The sequence below is a fragment of the Stegostoma tigrinum genome, chromosome 31, assembly GCF_030684315.1.
Source record: "Stegostoma tigrinum isolate sSteTig4 chromosome 31, sSteTig4.hap1, whole genome shotgun sequence".
In the NCBI taxonomy this organism is placed as follows: Eukaryota; Metazoa; Chordata; class Chondrichthyes; order Orectolobiformes; family Stegostomatidae; genus Stegostoma; species Stegostoma tigrinum.
Window position 1 is genome coordinate 27490506 of NC_081384.1, and position 20210 is coordinate 27510715.

The window sequence follows — 20210 nt, forward strand, 5'->3', positions numbered from 1 at the left end:
ATTAGTGAACATTGTACTTTTCAGTCAAAGCTTTGCAGTTTTTTTTCCACACTAACAGACAATTAGCCATTCATATTCTTTGTTTGCATTGAAATTTAGCAGCATTCGGGTGTGTCTGCATCTAGACCTGTGCTTAATGTGTTTGCTATACACAGTTTCATATAGTGAGCACTTCAAAACTGGTATTACATCTGAGCACTGCTGCACCTCTGCAATATAGCTGCTAAAATTTATGTAATTAGCACTCTAAAACTTGTCTTGTTCCTGTGCATTACCCTAAAATAATACTCACATCAAATAGGAAGGCATGTGCTAGCAGAAGTCCAAATGCGAAGGGTAGAGGTGGAACTAATATAGCTAATAGACAGCTGAGGGATATCAGTTTCTTAAAGTCTGTCAATCCATGACACATGCCAGATTTCAGATGTAAATAAACTATTGTATGGAATGTGGGAGAGGAGACCATTTACATTTGGGCAAAGCTCATGTGTAAACCAGTGAGTCAGTCTGGATAGAGATGAGAGATAATGGGAACTGCAGATGCTGGAGATTCCAAGATAATAAAATGTGAGGCTGGATGAACACAGCAGGCCAAGCAGCATCTCAGGAGCACAAAAGCTGACGTTTCGGGCCTAGACCCTTCATCAGAGAGGGGGATGGGGGGAGGGAACTGGAATAAATAGGGAGAGAGGGGGAGGCGGACCGAAGATGGAGAGTAAAGAAGATAGGTGGAGAGGGTGTAGGTGGGGAGGTAGGGAGGGGATAGGTCAGTCCAGGGAAGACGGACAGGTCAAGGAGGTGGGATGAGGTTAGTAGGTAGCTGGGGGTGCGGCTTGGGGTGGGAGGAAGGGATGGGTGAGAGGAAGAACCGGTTAGGGAGGCAGAGACAGGTTGGACTGGTTTTGGGATGCAGTGGGTAGAGGGGAAGAGCTGGGCTGGTTGTGTGGTGCAGTGGGGGGAGGGGATGAACTGGGCTGGTTGAGGGATGCAGTGGGGGAAGGGGAGATTTTGAAACTGGTGAAGTCCACATTGATACCATATGGCTGCAGGGTTCCCAGGCGGAATATGAGTTGCTGTTCCTGCAACCTTCGGGTGGCATCATTGTGGCACTGCAGGAGGCCCATGATGGACATGTCATCAAGAGAATGGGAGGGGGAGTGGAAATGGTTTGCGACTGGGAGGTGCAGTTGTTTGTTGCGAACTGAGCGGAGGTGTTCTGCAAAGCGGTCCCCAAGCCTCCGCTTGGTTTCCCCAATGTAGAGAAAGCCGCACCGGGTACAGTGGATGCAGTATACCACATTGGCAGATGTGCAGGTGAACCTCTGCTTAATGTGGAATGTCATCTTGGGGCCTGGGATGGGGGTGAGGGAGGAGGTGTGGGGACAAGTGTAGCATTTCCTGCGGTTGCAGGGGAAGGTGCCGGGTGTGGTGGGGTTGGAGGGCAGTGTGGAGCGAACAAGGGAGTCACGGAGAGAGTGGTCTCTCCGGAAAGCAGACAGGGGTGGGGATGGAAAAATGTCTTGGGTGGTGGGGTCGGATTGTAAATGGTGGAAGTGTCGGAGGATAATGCATTGTATCCGGAGGTTGGTAGGGTGGTGTGTGAGAACGAGGGGGATCCTCTTGGGGCGGTTGTGGCGGGGGCGGGGTGTGAGGGATGTGTCGCGGGAAATGCGGGAGACACGGTCAAGGGCGTTCTCAATCACCGTGGGGGGGAAGTTGCGGTCCTTAAAGAACTTGGACATCTGGGATGTGCGGGAGTGGAATGTCTTATCGTGGGAGCAGATGCGGCGGAGGCGGAGGAATTGGGAATAGGGGATGGAATTTTTGCAGGAGGGTGGGTGGGAGGAGGTGGGAGGAGAAGTCTGGATAACTAACTTAGATCAAATAGGCAGTGGACCTCTGTTGCATTTGCCTTATGTGCCTTATTTGTGTGACTAGATCCAATTTTAAGTGATTGGAATGAGGTCAGCCAGGTGGGCCCATGGAATATGAGTTCCCTCTTTGGGCCTATTAACCTGGTCCAATCAGGGATCCTTGGCTGACAGATAAGAACAGGAGTGTCAGGGATTCTGTTTGCTCTAGGAAGACAGGCTTGAGCTAGCTGGGTCAGTGCCAAGCACTATGCATGTGTAAGTAAAGGATGACTTGGTGGCAGGTTATCTCACATGCAGTTGCCAATGCTCGTACTCTATACAGGTAGCTCACTGACTGGAGAGGAAGATTGGTGGGTAATTGCTACTTCAATGTAAGAACACAGTCTTGTGAAAAGAAACTGTAACTTTCAGTCATGATTAGGACAAAATGATTTTCTGCAGCAGGGCCAATAACTTCTTTGATGCACAGGTGGAGATACTCATGAATTAAATTAGCAACAGAAAGATGCTTTATTTCCTTTTAAAAGGAAGCACTGAATATAACAATGTAAAGTTAAATAAATAATAATAATAAATAGAATAATAAATAAATAAATATTCAAAATGGCACAGTGGCTCAGTGGTTAGAATGCTGCCTCACATTGCCAGGAACCTGGGTTCAATTCCACCCTTGGGCAACTGTCTATGTGGAGTTTGTGCATTCTCCCTGTGTGTGCTAGGGTTTTCTCTGGGTGTTCGGGTTTCCTCCCATAGTCCAAAGATGAGCAAGTTAGGTGGATTGGCCATACTCAGTTTCATCATAGTGCCCAGGGATGTGTAGGTTAGGGTGAACTGGCCATGCTAGATTACCCCATAGTGTTCAGGGATGTGTAGATTAGGTGGATTATAGGGAGATGGGGCAGGATGGGATGTTCTGAGGGTTGGTGTGGGCTTGTTGGGCCAAAGGGCCTGATTCCACCCTGTAGGGATTCTATGATCTTCTATGATCTATGAGTTATGCAACAAACTGCCAACTATTATCATTTTTCAATATCAATATAATGATACGATAGAACAAATAAATGCCATCAATGTTGTTCCCAAGTTGTAGTGCAGGGAAAAAAGAAAGGCACCATGAAGTTTGCCCCAAGACCAGATTCTCTCTTAGGCTTTCACTTTGCATCACTGTACCCTGATAGCTTTATCTTCAGAACCCTTCCTTTCTCCTCATTCTCCTCTTTCTAACCAGACTAGCAATACTTTCCTGCATCCCCTTTTGTGTCCATTCACACACCCAAAATCTGCCATCGTTCCCTTTCCCAGCCTTGTTGTGTTTTTCCTTTATACTATACACTATGCTAAACTGCCTCAAATATTGTCAACACCTTTCAAAAGCTTGGAGACTAAACCTACTTCTACTTTTCTTTGCAAGAATAGCTGATACACACAGGTAGGAAGTAACAGAAGTTCCTGCCTCTCCACCGATCCTGATGCTGTTGGAAGAGGTCACCATCATATTTGGCCGAGAGGGGGAATGCAGTATTGGAAATGGTCAGGCTGGAAGCCATTCACATCAGTAGCTGAGTAAATTCTCTTCAATTTCACATTCAGTGTAATGTCCTTGCTCATACTTGGGATGACATTGTCTTTTGACCACCTGCTGCTCGTTACCCCTGTTATTACACAAATGTGAAACAGTCCAATGTGTGAGGGAACTGGCACATAGCATCAACATCTTCAAGTACATCATGGAGTATACTTACCCAAATGCTAAGTAATTCTGTCCCAGTTATAACTTCTAAAACTTACCACAACATCAATGCTTAATTGATGGGCTGCATTTGTCAGAATTATTGCTCTGCCCTTTTATGAACAGGGTGTGACATTTGTAAGCCACCAGTCTCGCAATCTTCTGGCACCAACTCATTTACATGGAAGATTTTAAAATTGCAGCCAGAGCTTCTACAGTTAGATCATTACTTTCCCACTAGTACCTTGGGATGCATCCCAGCTGGACTGTGTGACTGTATTTCGAGGACTGCCAACCTTTTAAGTACCTCCTCTTAATCTATTTTTATCCATTCAATGTCATTACTGCTTCCTCTTTTCTTGCAAGTTCAGCACATTGTCTTCTCTAGTGAAAGTATTTATTTCACATCGCAAACAAAAACAGAAATTGTTGGAAAGGTTCAGCAGGTCTGGCAGGATCTGTGAAGACAAATCAAAGTTAACGTTTTGGATCGAGTGACTGTTGCTCAGAACTGGTTTTCTGTTTTAATTTATTTCAAATTTCTGCATCCACAAAAAGATATTTTTGACCTTAAGTAGATTCCACCTTCCAATTTACTGTGTTCATAAAAATATTTTATTATGTCATATCATTTTTCTTATTTGGGCTGTTTGTCCTTCTCATACTGTGCCTTTTCCACTGTATCTGTACTACCTGTTCTTTCTGTATTCAGCTTTCTTCTTTAATGTACAATGAACTTCGCAAATGTTACAAGCTTGGGTTTTCTGTTTCATTACAACGGTTGCATTTTCCATCATTTGAAGTTTATACTATCCTTTTTCCCTCATAGGAATGTGTGTACTCCGTACCCAAACCCTTTGTTCTTTGAATGCTTCCTATGTATCATTTACTGTTTTTTCCATGAAAGTATGATTGTAAACCATGTAGGCCAGATTCTTTTTCAACTAGATAAAGTTAGACCTCCCCCTGTGGACTACGTTTTTATAATCTTGAATCTACCAGGTTCCTTCCATTAAATACTCTAATCTTTATGATATTATGATCACTGTTTCCTAACTTGGTCCCAACAAAATATACTGTACATGCCCCACTTCATTCTCCAAAAATGAGACCCAGAATTTCTTCCCTCTCCATTGAGCTAGAATCACACTGATCAAAATTGCTTACTTATACACATTTAAGGAGATCTCCCTCCCACTCCTCCTTTTGTTCCTTACACAGTACCTTTCCCAGTCTATACTAAGATTAACCATAATAGTTATGGATTACTCCACAGGAGTGCTCTTCACTGAGCTGCTAATGAACATATCTTGCCGCAGGTCAGTGTTAAGATTTTTTTTTCCCTTCATTATCTTCCATTTCTTCAGTTTCATTTGGCTTAAAATGTGGAATTCCACCCCCCCCCCCACCCCCCCACCAACCCCCCATAGTGTACAGTATATTACCTCTATTGAAGGGTTTGGCAACACTGCAGACTCAAAACTGTTGTTATTTTTTGCTGAATTAGAGGAAGCCAGTAAGTTTGCCCAAGCAGCTAAATTTACAACGTGTAGAGCTGGATGAGCACAGCAGGCCAAGCAGCATCAGGCCCGAAACATCAGCCTTCCTGCTCCTCTGATGTTGCTTGACCTCCTTTGTTCATCCAGCTCTACACCTTGCTATTTCCGATTCTCCAGCATCTGCAGTTCCTACTATCTCTCTCAAGCAGCTGAATTGTTGCACAAAGTGGGTTCTGTTTGAATATCAAACTTGATTGTCATACAGCTTGATTGCTGAGTACGGGTTCATGAGAAGTGTCATGAGCAAAATGTCCACAGATCATTCTTGTCTCCGAAGTTTCAATCCCTCTCTTATATCAGTGGAAAGTGATAATTGTGTGCAGATGTGATACGGCCAGAGAAAATGATAAAAGAGAGACAACTGAACAGCACTGGGAGAGAACGGAACAAGTATCTTGGCTTGAATAGGTAGAAGCTGACTGAAATCTAATACTTACTTGTTAACAGACAGGAAGGGCGAGAAAGAGGGGTATGGCAAATACTGTTCTGTCCTGTGACCAAATGGGTAACATGTGATCTGTTTGATCCTGTAACTAGGCTCAAATATGAAAGGAACAGAAAAGAGACTGTAAATGTATTACTATTCGTCAATGTTGAGTTAAATTTTGGCCAGACCAGAGGCCAACTCTGTTGACCATAAAAACCTGTTTTGAGCACCAGCAATATTTTAAAATAGCAGGTGGCTTCCTGGTGTAAGCTGAAAGGCTGGTCTTTCTGGCTTCACTGTGAGAAGATATCTTAGACAATATACACCAGGGACACCGGGGAAATGCAGACACAGGGCTCAGTCATCAGTATGGTGGCCAACGATCTCAAAAGAGATTTGATGTCTCATAGCTGACCGTGAATTTTGCCATTCACAAACTTAACCATAGATAGCTACCCCTTTCTCCAACAAACTATGAGAACAGACTTATTCATATTGGACAGGAAGTCATGTTTTATTACTGTTTGCTATTTTTCATAGCAGATAGAGGTGAAAAATTACACACCACCACTTTAGATTGTCAGAGGATCTTTCATGAAGTGGTTGTAAGGCAGGTGATATTGTAGATATGGTTGTGTCGGACATTGGACCATATTTCACTATCGAGTGCTTCAATCACTCTGTGGCCAGTCTGCGTTTGAATTTGTCACAGACTTGCTGAGATATCCACAGTTGAATTAAAAAGTTATTTGTGGGGTATAGAGAGTGAAGTCACTTTGAAAGAAAAATGCTGATGTTTATACCGCATTGCTAAATTACTGATCTGTCCTACTCCAGAGTGGTTCCACTGTCAGATGGGTAGAAAGTTACTCTGTTACCTATCCTATGTAAAAAGTTGACCCTGTATTTACACCCAATGGTACTATCAAGATGTATATATGAAGGAACAATCCTAATTTGAGCGACAGGTCACTCCCTGTAATAGACACCACTGTACACAACATTGACACATTAGGGCCAAGGACATCAAATGCAGATATGGGATCCAAACAGGAAAGGTACAGTCACTGTTGTGGCTGCAGACAACTTTGTACATTGTATATTGTTTCAACAGCTGAGAGAGTTGTGTGATGAAACTGCAGGGACATCTTTCAATTCCAGATCAATTAGCCAACATTACTTGATTGGGATGAACCCAAAGAGGCATGTCATAATGTAAGTAACTTATAAACCTCAGAATGTCGACAGGAGATTCAAGGTTAATGGCTTTCAATCCAGATATCTTTTATTCTTCCACATTTAAGAGTACATGTTCAGGGAGAATAATGAAGTCTCGAGACCAGATGTATAATGTTAATAAAAGGGAATAATCTTTGTGGAGGAGTTATGCAATGACCTGAAAAGTTGAATGTTGAGGGGTGCATTAAGCACAGCTCAATACATGATGTCACATGGACACAGGTGGGACAGTCTTCTGACTCTCAGTGGAGTAAGAACAAATATCAAGGTCTCCCTCATTACGACTATGACAATGTCTATCATACTGACGTGATTTATACTTGAATGCTATCCTGCAATAAACTAGATGTTGTTTAAGTAAAAAGATTTTCCTGATCAGACAGACAGGTAGTTTCCCTTACCATGATAGACCAAGCAGGCCCTGGAGACCCCTATGAGCAAAGAGACGGTGGCAGCAAATCTACCAAATAAACCTCATCTCATGATGAACTTTAATGAGGATTTATCTTACAACAGTTCCATTTGACACTAAAAGATTGACACCAGTGACATACAGATAAGACTGAATGATTTGGAAGTTTTGCATCAGTCTTCCTTCTTTAGGACTGAATCACTCCAAATGTCACCTTTTAGTTGCTAGCAGTACTTTACTTCCATTTTGTCCCTCATCGGCTCCCTCTTGAATACTAAGGCTTCACCAGCTAAGTGCAGCTTTTGATCATACTTAACCACTCCAGCTAGTCAAGAAACAAAGATGTGGATGCAATGCCTTAAGAAAACCCTTGAATTTATATAGTACCTCTCATAACCACTGAATATATCAGTATCTTACAATCATCAAAATACTGTTAAAGAGTAGCCATTGATGTAATGATGGAAATACAGCAGCTAATTTGTTCACATTAAACTCTGACAGAGAGCAATGTGATATTTACCAGGATTTTTCTGTAATGTTGCTCTGTTCATCTTCAAAATAATGCCATGAGATCTAATGAGAGGGCAGATGGAGCCTTGATTTAATGTCTCTTCTGAAAGACAACACTTCCTCTGTACCTTTCCAAATTGTTATGCTCAAATTGTGGAGTAGGACTTCAACCACAGCCTTTGCAACTCACAGACAAGAGTGTTAACAATTGAGCCATGATGATGCACTTAAAAAGCAACAGGAAAATCTTCTCCATGAACTTCAATGTTCTTAATCCACTCCCAGTCTACACCACTACAAGAAGTCAAAATATTAAAATTCTCAAAATAATTACAAAACCATTATGTAATCCAAGCCGACTACTTGTCAAAACCTTTCAGCATTTTACCTGGGGGCAGCAGACCAGTTTAAATAACCCTCGGAATTGCTTCTTGACTTGGACTGCCTATTGTATTTGAAAGGAATCAGCAACTGTTGGTATCAACGCAAGTTTTGCAACACTGGCTTTGGGAAACATCAATTAATTCCAATTTGTCTACGTCCATTAGCCTCCACTTCTTTCTGGCAGGGGATTCGTTTTCCTAAATCAAGGAGTGGGTCAGCAGCAGTGATAATGGGAACTGCAGATGCTGGAGAATCCAAGATAATAAAATGTGAGGCTGGATGAACACAGCAGGCCAAGCAGCATCTCAGGAGCACAAAAGCTGACGTTTCGGGCCTAGACCCTTCATCAGAGGGGGATGGGGTGAGGGTTCTGGAATAAATAGGGAGAGAGGGGGAGGCGGACCAAAGATGGAGACAAAAGAGATAGGTGGAGAGGAGAGTATAGGTGAGGAGGTAGGGAGGGGATAGGTCAGTCCAGGGAAGACAGACAGGTCAAGGAGGTGGGATGAGGTTAGCAGGTAGATGCGGGTGCGGCTTGGGGTAGGAGGAAGGGATGGGTGAGAGGAACAACAGGTTAGGGAGGCAGAGACAGGTTGGACTGGTTTTGGGATGCAGTGGGGGGAGGGGAAGAGCTGGGCTGGTTGTGTGGTGCAGTGGGGGGAGGGGACGAACTGGGCTGGTTTTGGGATGCGATGGGGGAAGGGGAGCTTTTGAAGCTGGTGAAGTCCAAATTGATACCATTGGGCTGCAGGGTTCCCAAGCGGAATATGAGTTGCTGTTCCTGCAACCTTCGGGTGGCATCATTGTGGCACTGCAGGAGGCCCATGATGGACATGTCATCTAAAGAATGGGAGGGGGAGTGGAAATGGTTTGCGACTGGGAGGTGCAGTTGTTTATTGCGAACCGAGCGGAGGTGTTCTGCAAAGCAGTCCCCAAGCCTCCGCTTGGTTTTCCCAATGTAGAGGAAGCCACACTGGGTACAGTGGATTCAGTGTACCATATTGGCAGATGTGCAGGTGAACCTCTGCTTAATATGGAAAGTCATCCTGGGGCCTGGGATAGGGGTGAGGGAGGAGGTGTGGGGGCAAGTGTAGCTTTTCCTGCGGTTGCAGGGGAAGGTGCCGGGTGTAGTGGGGTTGGAGGGCAGTGTGGAGCGAACAAGGGAGTCATGGAGAGAGTGGTCTCTCCGGAAAGCAGACAAGGGTGGGGATGGAAAAATGTCTTGGGTGGTGGGGTCGGATTGTAGATGGCGGAAGTGTCGGAGGATGATGCGTTGTATCCGGAGGTTGGTGGGGTGGTGTATGAGAACGAGGGGAATCCTCTTTGGGCAGTTGTGGCAGGGGCAGGGTGTGAGGGATGTGTTGCGGGAAATGCGGGAGACGCGGTCAAGGGCGTTCTTGACCACTGTGGGGGGAAAGTTGCGGTCCTTGAAGAACTTGGACATCTGGGATGTGCGGGAGTGGAATGTCTTATCGTGGGAGCAGATGCAGCGGAGGCAGAGGAATTGGGAATAGGGGATGGAATTTTTGCAGGAGGGTGGGTGGGAGGAGCTGTATTCTAGGTAGCTGTGGGAGTCGGTGGGCCAGCTTCAAAATCTCCCCTTCCCCCACCACATCCCAAAACCAGCCCAGTTCGTCCCCTCCCCCCACTGCACCGCACAACTAGCCCAGCTCTTCCCCTCCACCCACTGCATCCCAAAACCAGTCCAACCTGTCTCTGCCTCCCTAACCTGTTCTTCCGCTCACCCATCCCTTCCTCCCACCCCAAGCCGCACCTCCATCTCCTACCTACTAACCTCATCCCACCGCCTTGACCTGTCCATCTTCCCTAGACTGACCTATTCCCTCCCTACCTCCTCACCTATACTCTCCTCTCCACCTATCTTCTTTTGTCTCCATCTTCGGTCCGCCTCCCCCTCTCTCCCTATTGATTCCAGAACCCTCACCCCATCCCCCTCTCTGATGAAGGGTCTAGGCCCGAAACGTCAGCTTTTGTGCTCCTGAGATGCTGCTGGGCCTGCTGTGTTCATCCAGCCTCACATTTCATTATCGTGGATCAGCAGCAGTTTGGCAGTAGTTTGTGTGTGGTGCCACTAAAGCAATTTTTGTAACCAGTGCAAAAAAGCAAAAAGAAAGTCAGCTTTGATATCTCACCATGTCCACAGGTGTTTAGGTACATGAAGAACATGGCAAAGAATTAGTAAGTATCAGCAATTCTCAATTTAACAATTCATTGACCTGAGCTGACCTGGACTGGAGAAATAATAAACAACAGATGAAGGGGAGATGTAAAAGGAAATTAATGAGCAATTAGAAAGCAACACAGGTGAGTAAGTAGAATCCATTCCTAAAAACCTAAATGGTATACAAGTTTTGACAGCAGGCATGCATTAGACCAGTTAAGGTTCAAGGGTGGAAGATAAAAGCTGGAACTTGAGGAGGAACGGAAAGAATTATCTCCTTAAGCAGCTTTTCCTTTCTTCGCCATTCTGATTATTCTCTTTTGCTGTCTGTGGCAGTCTATGTTGTTTTCTGCTGCGGCTATATTTCTGTGAACCATTTCTGTTCATTTCTCTCTGCCATTCCTGTTTTGTTTCCTCCCTTTGTCATTTTCCTCCTTTAGTTCTCTCATTTTCCCGAGTCTTCTTATTCCCCTCCTGTCCATTCAAGCTTGAGGAAGTCACTGCTGAGGGATATTTCCACAAGATTATTAACCCAGAGATAAAGGTAATGTTCTTGGGACTAGGTTCAAATCCTTCCGTGACAGTCGATGAAATTCAATAAAAATCTCAAATTAAGCAGCTAGTGATGAATATTGTTGATTGCTAGCAAAAACTCATCTGGCTTACTAAGATTTTACCACCTGGTCTTTTAAGGAAGGAAACTGTCAGCCTTATTTTGTTTGGCCTTCACATGACTCCAGATTCATAGCAATAACTCTGAGCAGTTAAAGATGGACAATAAATGGCCACTGATGCCTATGTCCTCTGAATGAATTAAACAAAATTTCTATGCAATCCAATTCCTTGTCCATTTACCTCTCATGCTTTAGGCAATAGTGCTAAATTGGAGCTGTTTGTTGAGGGAGATGTGGGAGCAGCAAAGTGGCCTCGTGGTCAGCACTGCTACCTCCCAGTGCCAGTGACCTGGGTTCACTTCCAGCTTTGGATGATTGTCTGTATGAAGTTTGCACATTCTCCCCATGTCTGCATGGGTTTCTGCCGAGTGCTCCAGTTTCCAAAGATGTGTAGTTTAGTGGGTTTGGCCATGCTAAATTGCCCACAGTGTTGAGGGATGTGCAAGTTAGGTGGATTAGCTCTCGGGATGGAGTTGGGTTTGCATGGGATGCTGTTTGGAGGGTCAGTACAGACTCAATGGGCCAAGAGGCTTCTATCTGCACTGTAAGGATTCTTTGAGACAGTTGATAAGTGGTCAATCTGTCACCATCTATTGTTGAAAGTCAAAAAAACCCTAAGCTATGGCCTGAAAGCATTTTTCTTGCTCTTTAATATCCTCTTGTGCCTGGAGATGTGCTGCAGACTGTTGTGATCTGTTTTCCCTTTTCTGTGCTGCCCAGTGAAGTTCTACCATGGACCCTCCATTCTCATGATGTTTTATGCTACTAGCTGGCTTAGCTCATGACGGTGATATCTTTTAATAGTGTCAACAAAGCCCTTTTTCCTTGTCAGATTTCCGTGGTTTAGCTCTCTGAGTGTTCTGCTCTTCCTCTTTCCTCTAAAGACCTCCAACCATTCATAATGTTTTATTCACCATGTCCAACTAAATTGTTCATTGCTTACAAAGTTTACCGCTATGGCCTTCCTCCTGCCCTTTTTTTACTTTTTGTATGAGCTTTCCTCTTTGGGGCACAGTTTCTATGTGGACCTTGGACTCAGTTGCTGTCTGCTTTCTTTTTCTGCTGTGTTTCTCTTCAGGTTTTTCATTTACTTTAAGGGCCAAGATTTAGTGTCTCATCTAAAAGACAACACTTCCTCTGTACCTTTCCAAATTGTTATGCTCAAATTGTGGAGTAGGACTTCAACCACAGCCTCTACAACTCACAGACAAGAGTGTTAACAGTTGAGCCATGACCAATTGATAATGCAGTTAAAAAGCAACAGGAAAATCTTCTCCACGAACTTCAATGTGTAGACTCAGTTACTGTCCGCTTTCTTTTTCTGTTGTGTTTCTCTTCAGGTTTTTCATTTACTTTAAGGGTCAAGAGTTGCTGGGTTGTCCTTGTCCTTCAACTGTAACACTGTCCTATCAGTCGGCTTCCCATCATGAGCACCTTGTTGCTTGGGTTCAATTTTCTGGATCTGGTGACTGCCTGCCACCATGTAGTAAGACCAGTATGAACTGTGGTAAGTGAATATTTACAGGCTCTTTTCAAAGTAATTACATACAAGGGATGTTGAGAGAGACCATTTTCTGGAGTCTTACAAACCCAGATCTGATGTCTCTCTGGCATGTGCAAAAGAGGCTGTTGTTGGCGTAAAGTTTCAGTTGACCCTTTACTCCACAGTTCTGCAGCCAGACTGGAGATGATGATGTAGTGGTAATTTCATTAGATATCAAAGGCTCAGGTTAATGCTCTGGGATCATGGGTTCATATCCCATTACAAAAGCTGGAGAATTTTCAATAAATAAACTAACTTTTTTCAAAAAAACCTGGAATTGAAATTTTGCCTTAGTAATAGTAGTCTTGTAACCATATTCACCTGTCATTTTTGAAAAAAAATGTATTGGTTTACTAATACCCTCCAAAGAAGGCAATCTGCTATCCTTACCTGGTCTGGTCTTCACGTGACTCCAGACTCACAGTCATGTGGTTGACCGTTAACAGTTCTTAATGACAAGGCAATGGATATTGGCCTTGCCAGAGACGCTCACATTCCATGAATGAACTAAAAAGAAATGTCTTTCCAATTGCCAATTTAACCTAATTTCCCCAGGTTTGAGATGGCACCAGTATTCACTGTCTTGCCTGCACTAGTGGCTATGTTCCAAAGCTGTCATCTGATGTCTGTGCACACATATGTCATCCTTTTTATGTTAAAGTCTGAATGAAATGTTATTATAATTGGTAAATTCAGTCTTTTGGGTGTAAAAAGCTTGGAGAAAATATAAAGACAGTTTCTCATCTCAACTTATGAAATGTAACCCAACAACATCATTCAGCCCAGTTACATAAGCTAATACAGAATTTTGTATTGATCATTTCCATTTCCATTTCCTTCCTGCCTTGGCAATGATCCCATAACTCTTTACTCTCCCTTTATATTACAAATATTGTTGGTGACAGTCTGTTTCATAAATTAACAATAACCGAGAGTCATCCTACTGCACCAGAATTCAGTTTCTATCATAAGGCAGCTTTGTGCTAAAATGGGACACCATGTCCCTTCTTCTCATCTATGAACCTTAACACCATGAATAGACAATGATTGTTTCATCCAGGGGGTTTAGAGATCTTGTAGGACACTGTCTTTGAACCATATTGCATGTCCCTCCATAACCAGCAGTCACTGTTCTGATGAAAGGTCGCTGGAATAGAGATGCCTGTTGTTATTCACTTTATAGATGCTACCATACCTGCTGAATTAATTACTGGGAGATATTTCTGAAAATCACCGTCATATTTTATATAAATGTAACTAGGGTTTTCTAGCTTTTCATTTAGCAGTTGGTGTAAAAGCAACCATTAAAAGTAACATATTTATTCAGACTACAATGTCAAGTGTCAAACCCTTTTAATAGAGCAATTGTCATCACAATTTTCGTCCCTCAGTGCAGAATCATTTTGTCAGAACAGCATCTTGTATTATATCCCAGAGCGCTGATAATAAAAGTCACATATTATTTGGCATCACAATTATAAAAGTCAGAAGTATTTCAAATATAAATGTATCAAGTGACCAACATTTCTTATGACTTACACTGAGTCCCACCCAACAGCTATTTCTGTCATGCTCATATCATTGCAAAACACTGGCATTGACACATATATTTGTCCCTCAATATTTTTCCTGCACCATTTGTGCATTTACAAGTTTCTATCACAAGGCTGTTTCCACAAGTCAGGGAAAATGAATGTTGTAACACAGTATAGTGAAACTAAAGGAAAGGCTGTTCCTGGAGGAATTTGCCATTACAGCACGGGTTAGTATTGCAATGCATTCTAGCACAGACCATGAAACTATTTCCCTCAGAACAATGAAAGGACACCAGCCTGAAAGATTGACACTGTTTCTGTCCACAAGCACTGCCTGACCTTACAGCATTCTTTGTTTGTGTGTCTTCTAACTTGGATCCCTGGTTTGGCTGATAGAAGTCAGACCTTTAAGGCCCACAATAGGATGTAATTCAGCTCCCATTTCCCTACAGATTGGAGAACTGAGATAATGTTGTTGTGGTCTCACAAGCGTGCTGTAAAACCAAGATGCTGAACGAAGGAATAATGTGGCAGTGTTCTAAATAATGCAGCTCCATCGCTCAATCTCACAGGAGAAAGATTAACTGCTTTTTCATCTCATGTTCTGTGTGAGATCTTACTGTGAGCTAATTGGGGGCTGTTTGTGTCTTTATAACAACAGATTATGTTTCAAAAATAGTTCATGGAGTATAAAGCAATTTGGGATAACTTCAGAATACCAGAAGGTTGTATTTAAGTACAAGATTTTTGTTGTTCAGAACATTTACAAATGCTTTCTTTATTCAAATTACTCAAACAGGAGACCAAATACTGACCCCTAGAATGCTCCAATAAGAAACTTCCGATGTGGTACCACATCTCTCACAAGTGCTCAGTATTTCCTGTGATTAACGAAGTTCTTATCCAGTCCTTCATTTTACCCAAGTTTCTATTCTTTCAGGAAAAGAAACATTTACATTTCTGTCATAACTTGAGGATGTGTTTCACAGCAAATGAAGTATCAGCCCAAGTGTCATGTATATATACCTGAAGTAGGGTTTAACCCAATGATTATCAGATTCAGAAACAAATACATGGCCACTAACCTTATCTTCAAAATCAGAAACAAATGTGCTACCATTAAGCCACAGCTGACATTCAATATACTTGCACATGAGATTTCTTTTCACGTGAAATGGATCTGACCAGAAAAATATTTATTTATTTATTTTGAATGCCAAGAATGATGACTAACAGACCAAAGTAATGAAAGGATTTCACCCAAGACAAGATTCTATGTCTCTAAGACATTTAAAATAACACAATTTTTGACGACAATGCTGAATGATATCAGTGACAGATTTCAGCAGATTTGATTAAATTATAGCCATCTCTGTATTGTGTTACATTGTTTAAAAAACTGTAAATGCATTATGCATATGAAAAACAGAGTCAAGCAAAAATCACTAATTGCTATTACAAATTTAATTCATAGATTCACAGAATTGTTACAGTGCAGAGGGAGACCTAGTGTGCAATAACAGGCTGTTACTGTCTGCGACATAGGCTGGGTGAGTATTATTTTCCCTCCAAGAGTGGCATAAAATATTTGGAAGTTCAGGCCTTACTAGCGGCATTTGCAACAATCATGCCTCCACTGATTCAGTGATGCCAGCATCTGTCTTTAATTTGCACTTCATCATCAGGTCGTTTATTGTTCAAGAATGCAAATTTAAGAATTATAGCCTCAAGCAAACCACAAGACAATAAGAAATAGGAACAGGACTATAGCCTTAGGTCCCTCAAGCATGTTCTGCCAGTCTGTAGGATCATGGATAATGCAATATTCCTTGCATCCACCTTCCTGACCATTCCCCATCATGCATGATTCCCAGTCTGATCTATCTCAGCCTTAAATATACACATGGATTCTGCCCCAACAGCTTTTGTGGCAAGGAATTCCAAAGACTCTCAAAACTCAGAGAGAAGAAATTCGTCTTCATCTCAGTTCTAAATTGGCACCGTTTTGTTCTGTAAAATGACCTTGCATTTGTGTGCTTTCGTTGTTTCTTTGTCTCATTGGCTAAACTAATTGTAATCAAACAGGGCACTTCAATGCAGGACCTGAAGTTTCCATTTCACAAACACATTTCAAAGCAAGCCCTGAAAGACATTACTTCAGAGCTGTCACATTCACACACTAAATTTTAGTTACACTAGCACACATTCTGTGTTGTGGAAGGGAGCCTTGTCTTGCAGAGGGACGTTGTTATCATGATGTTCTACTTGCAGAAATCTTGTCCCCAACACTCGTCCCACTCTGCCAAAATGTATCATGAAAGCATTGGATGTACAATTTTTTTGGATAGGGTCACATACCTGACAGCTCTTTATGGAGGCATGAGAATGACCATCTAGGGAATCTTCCTTGCCATGCTTTTTGTGAGGGCATAACAAGAGGCTTTATTGTCATTGATGTGATAGATCAGGAATTTCTTCAATAAAATTGAATTATCTTTCTGACATTTTCCACAGCATATCTACTCATATATTTCACGTCTCTATGAGAGCTCAGTGACTGGAGTCCTTGTGGCCTTGTTCCAACCACAAAGGCAATGCACAATGATATAGCAATTCTACTTCATTAGCAAGTCCAGCAATAGCAGCAACCTGCTACATGGCCTCCAGAGGGAGAAGTAGCTGTTGAAGACCCAACAAGAAGGTGGAGGAAAATGATGAGAACTGTCTGGAGGAGACTACAAAAAAACAACTTAAGGATGTCTTGCGTCATCATCACAAAATTGTTGTCTGCTGAAACGGGACTTGCACTGTGAAGGAATGGATGGTAATCCCATCCCAGTGGTCACCAAGGCCTGCATTTTTTTATGTTAGCAGCTCCGTTCAGGAGCAACTGGGGACCTGTGTGTTATCTCCCAATTTTCAACCCATAAATCCACCTGATTGAGAATCCAGCAGTTCAAGGAGTAGGAATGACCAACATCACTGTCTTTCCCTGCTGCAGGCGCTATCAACTGCACCTACATTGTTTAAACAATGCCCTATCACTGAGGTGTAGTGTCAATCAACAGAAAAGACTTCCACTCCATCAATTGTCAAATTATATGAGACCATTGATGCTAGGTTTTGGTGGTCTGTAGTAGAGATCCGGGAAGCCCTTAAGGCTCTTAAACACTAAGTGGATGGATGAGAAGTTAATGGGGGGTGCAGGAGCAGGAGAGGTGGTGGGGTGCCCCAGCGGGTGAGTAGGAAATGCAGAGGGCGGGAAGGGATAATGGGAAGGTGAAGTGGGTGAAAGCCATTGAGTGGAACGATGAGAGTTATAGTCCACGATCCCCAGTGAGCTACCTGTGCTGTGCCAAAGTTCCAGTGAGGGATGGCCTTGGACATGTGAAGGAGCAGAGAGAAGTTGGTGTCACCTAACCCTGCGAGTCACAGAAAACTATTGACCTTCTTCCTGAGTCAATTAACACAGCTGGTCAGACAGCATCAAAGGAGCAGGAAAGTCAATGTTTCAGGCCAAAACCCTTTGTCAGGACTGGGGAGGGGGAGGGGAGCCCAGAACTAAATAAAGGTTGGGGGATAGGGCTGGGAAAGTAAGGTGGAATGGTGATAGATGGATGCAGGTTAGGGGTTATAGTGAGAGGCCAGTGGGAAGTGTGGAGCGGATAGATGAATAGCAAGATGAACAGGTTCGGACAGGTCAGGGAGGCCCTACATTGAAGAAGTTTTCCTCTTCCCTCTGAAGAGAACTCAGTAAGTCTCTCTCCCATGACATCCAGTCCAGAAAACTCCATCCTCCTGGATAACCCCTCCTGGCCTCCTACCCTCCCGCAAACTCTTCATCTCCAACTGCTGCTGTAACATCAATTGCTTGGATCTCTCCACCATCCTCCTTACTCCAATCTCTCCACATCGGAACACGCAGCCTTCCACTCCAACCCCAACCTCACTGTTAAACCCACCGGTAAGTGGGGGCATGGTGGTGGAATGGCGAACTTACCTCTACATCATTGAGGGCAGGCGGCAATTCTCTGACACTTCCTCTTAACGCCCCCCTTGATCATGACCCTACCTGTGATCACCAAGCCAGCATCTCTTAGATCATCAACAACCTCATCACCTCAGGACATCTCCCATCCACAATCTCCAACTTGATAGCTTCCCAACTTCACACCGCCCATTTTTATCTCCTACCCAAAATCCAATATAAGGGTCCTAATCATTTGCCATGAGCACATCCAGTATAATAATAGGGTAAGTGTCTTCTGCAATAACCAGAGCAAAAACAACTGAACCAAAAAGTGTATGAAATAGTAATTAAACAAACCAGTATTGAGATATAACTGACCTCTAGTTCTCGGGTTAGTAAGTTATCTCAATTTCTTTTTTTATTTATCCCTTCATATATTCTTCCAGATTTATCTCAGCATCACACAATTACTCATAAAATGGTCAACAAGCTGTTTTCTGAATGACCTAAGTCTTCTGCATCACATTGATACAAAGGGAGATATTTTTGAGGCTGGGACAGATGTCTCGCGTCGAGGCACTGTAAAAAACAGTGTTTGCATTTTATTTGCATTTTACCCATAACCTGTAATTGTATGCTGTTGACACTGCGAAAATAATCAATAATGCTTTATTAATATCTCCAGGTTTAAGAACAACAAAATGTTTTTAGAAGTATAAAACAGGAAATACAGATTCCATATTAAAAAATGAAACATTTTAACTACTTGGAGCTCACTAATGTTTAAATTAATTTATTATCATTTGATCACATGCATATATCTTACTTAACTTGATATAAATTTGGCTTTGAATGGTTGTTAAATGTATTTTTCAAACAACCTTAGAACATAACCCATTGTGCTCAACTGGTCAGCAAACAGTGACCTTGAAATCTTCTTGGGAGAGTGATTAAATTACTACCCATGTTCTTTTAGCAATTCATTTGCAAATAAGGTGGCAAAGGTCATTTTAAAATATGTACAAGTTCAAATAAATACATGTGCTGTTTTGTATCAATTTGCATATGTTCCTGTTTATAAAAAGCAGAGTAATTTGGAAATGAATTCTACTGGCTTTGTTATCTTGTATTTCCACATGGTTGGCCCCTTTTAATTAAAACACAGTAATAGTGCTTTTTGGAATCAGAACCCATTTGAAAGCCAGCACTGTGCAAATATTCCATGAATAAATTTGAAACCGGTTAACCAATTACTGCTTTGAAGTTGAATTACTTTGAAACTCACTGAGGTAGCTAGATGACTGAAAACCTCTTTTTGGTTTCTGTTTCATTAAAGAAAGAGTTGGGCTCAGGACCCAGGAGATTGGAGTACCTGAGGGCTCAAAAACTAGAGCCTGGGGCTCTCGGTGTCCTACAGGGCTGAGGTCAGGGGCAGGGTCTCTGGCCCAAGACTAGCCAGCACCAAAGCGCATGAACCCTGCCCTTGTCTCTACTTGGGCTTGCATTTATATATCTTTCACAACCTCAGAATGTTTCAAAAGCCCTTTACAACTAATAAACTACTTTTCTCAAGTGCACTCTCTCTTATGCATTTGGAAATACAACAGCCAATGTCTGCACAGCAAGCTGCTATTAAGAAGCAGCTGGACAATGACCAGATAATGATGTTAATTGAGGGATAAATATTGGCCAGGATACTAGGACTAGAACCTCTGTTTTAATCAAAATAGCGCCATAAGACAGTTTATGGGAGAGGGCAGATAGCACCTTGGTTTACAATCCTATCCAAAAGACAACATCTCCAACAGTGCAGCATTTCCTCATCACTGCATTGAAGCATCAACCTTGATATGGCTCAAGGGTCTGGAGCAGGACTTGAACTCCCTGACTCAAAGGGAGGCACTTGATTAATTGGAGATTTTGAGATGTTCGACATTGTGCAAGGGGTCTATACAAATGCAAAGTTTTCTTCAGTAATTCCTAAATAGTTGTTCATTCCGTCTATGTAAGAGGAAAATCAAATCTTCCCCAGCTGTGGTTATACAAATTACTTGCACAAGTTGGAGTCAGCAACTGAGGCATTCTCATTGTTGTCAGAGTCATATATTGACAAAAATGCAGGTGAATAGCAGCAAACACTGTGTGTGTTAAATACTAAATATGGAATTC

At 42.6% G+C, this 20210-nt stretch overlaps 1 long non-coding RNA gene across 1 annotated transcript in view; it reads left to right on the top strand.

Annotated features, from left to right (window-relative positions):
• LOC125466420 (uncharacterized) overlaps positions 1–17283 on the top strand; it is a 30930-nt gene extending 13647 nt beyond the window's left edge. Inside the window, exons 3-5 of the long non-coding RNA XR_007250448.2 lie at positions 12334–12500; positions 15546–15621; positions 16586–17283. This is a non-coding gene — a long non-coding RNA (uncharacterized LOC125466420). The remainder of the gene's footprint in view (positions 1–12333; positions 12501–15545; positions 15622–16585) is intronic.
• The last annotated feature ends 2927 nt before the right edge of the window (positions 17284–20210 follow it).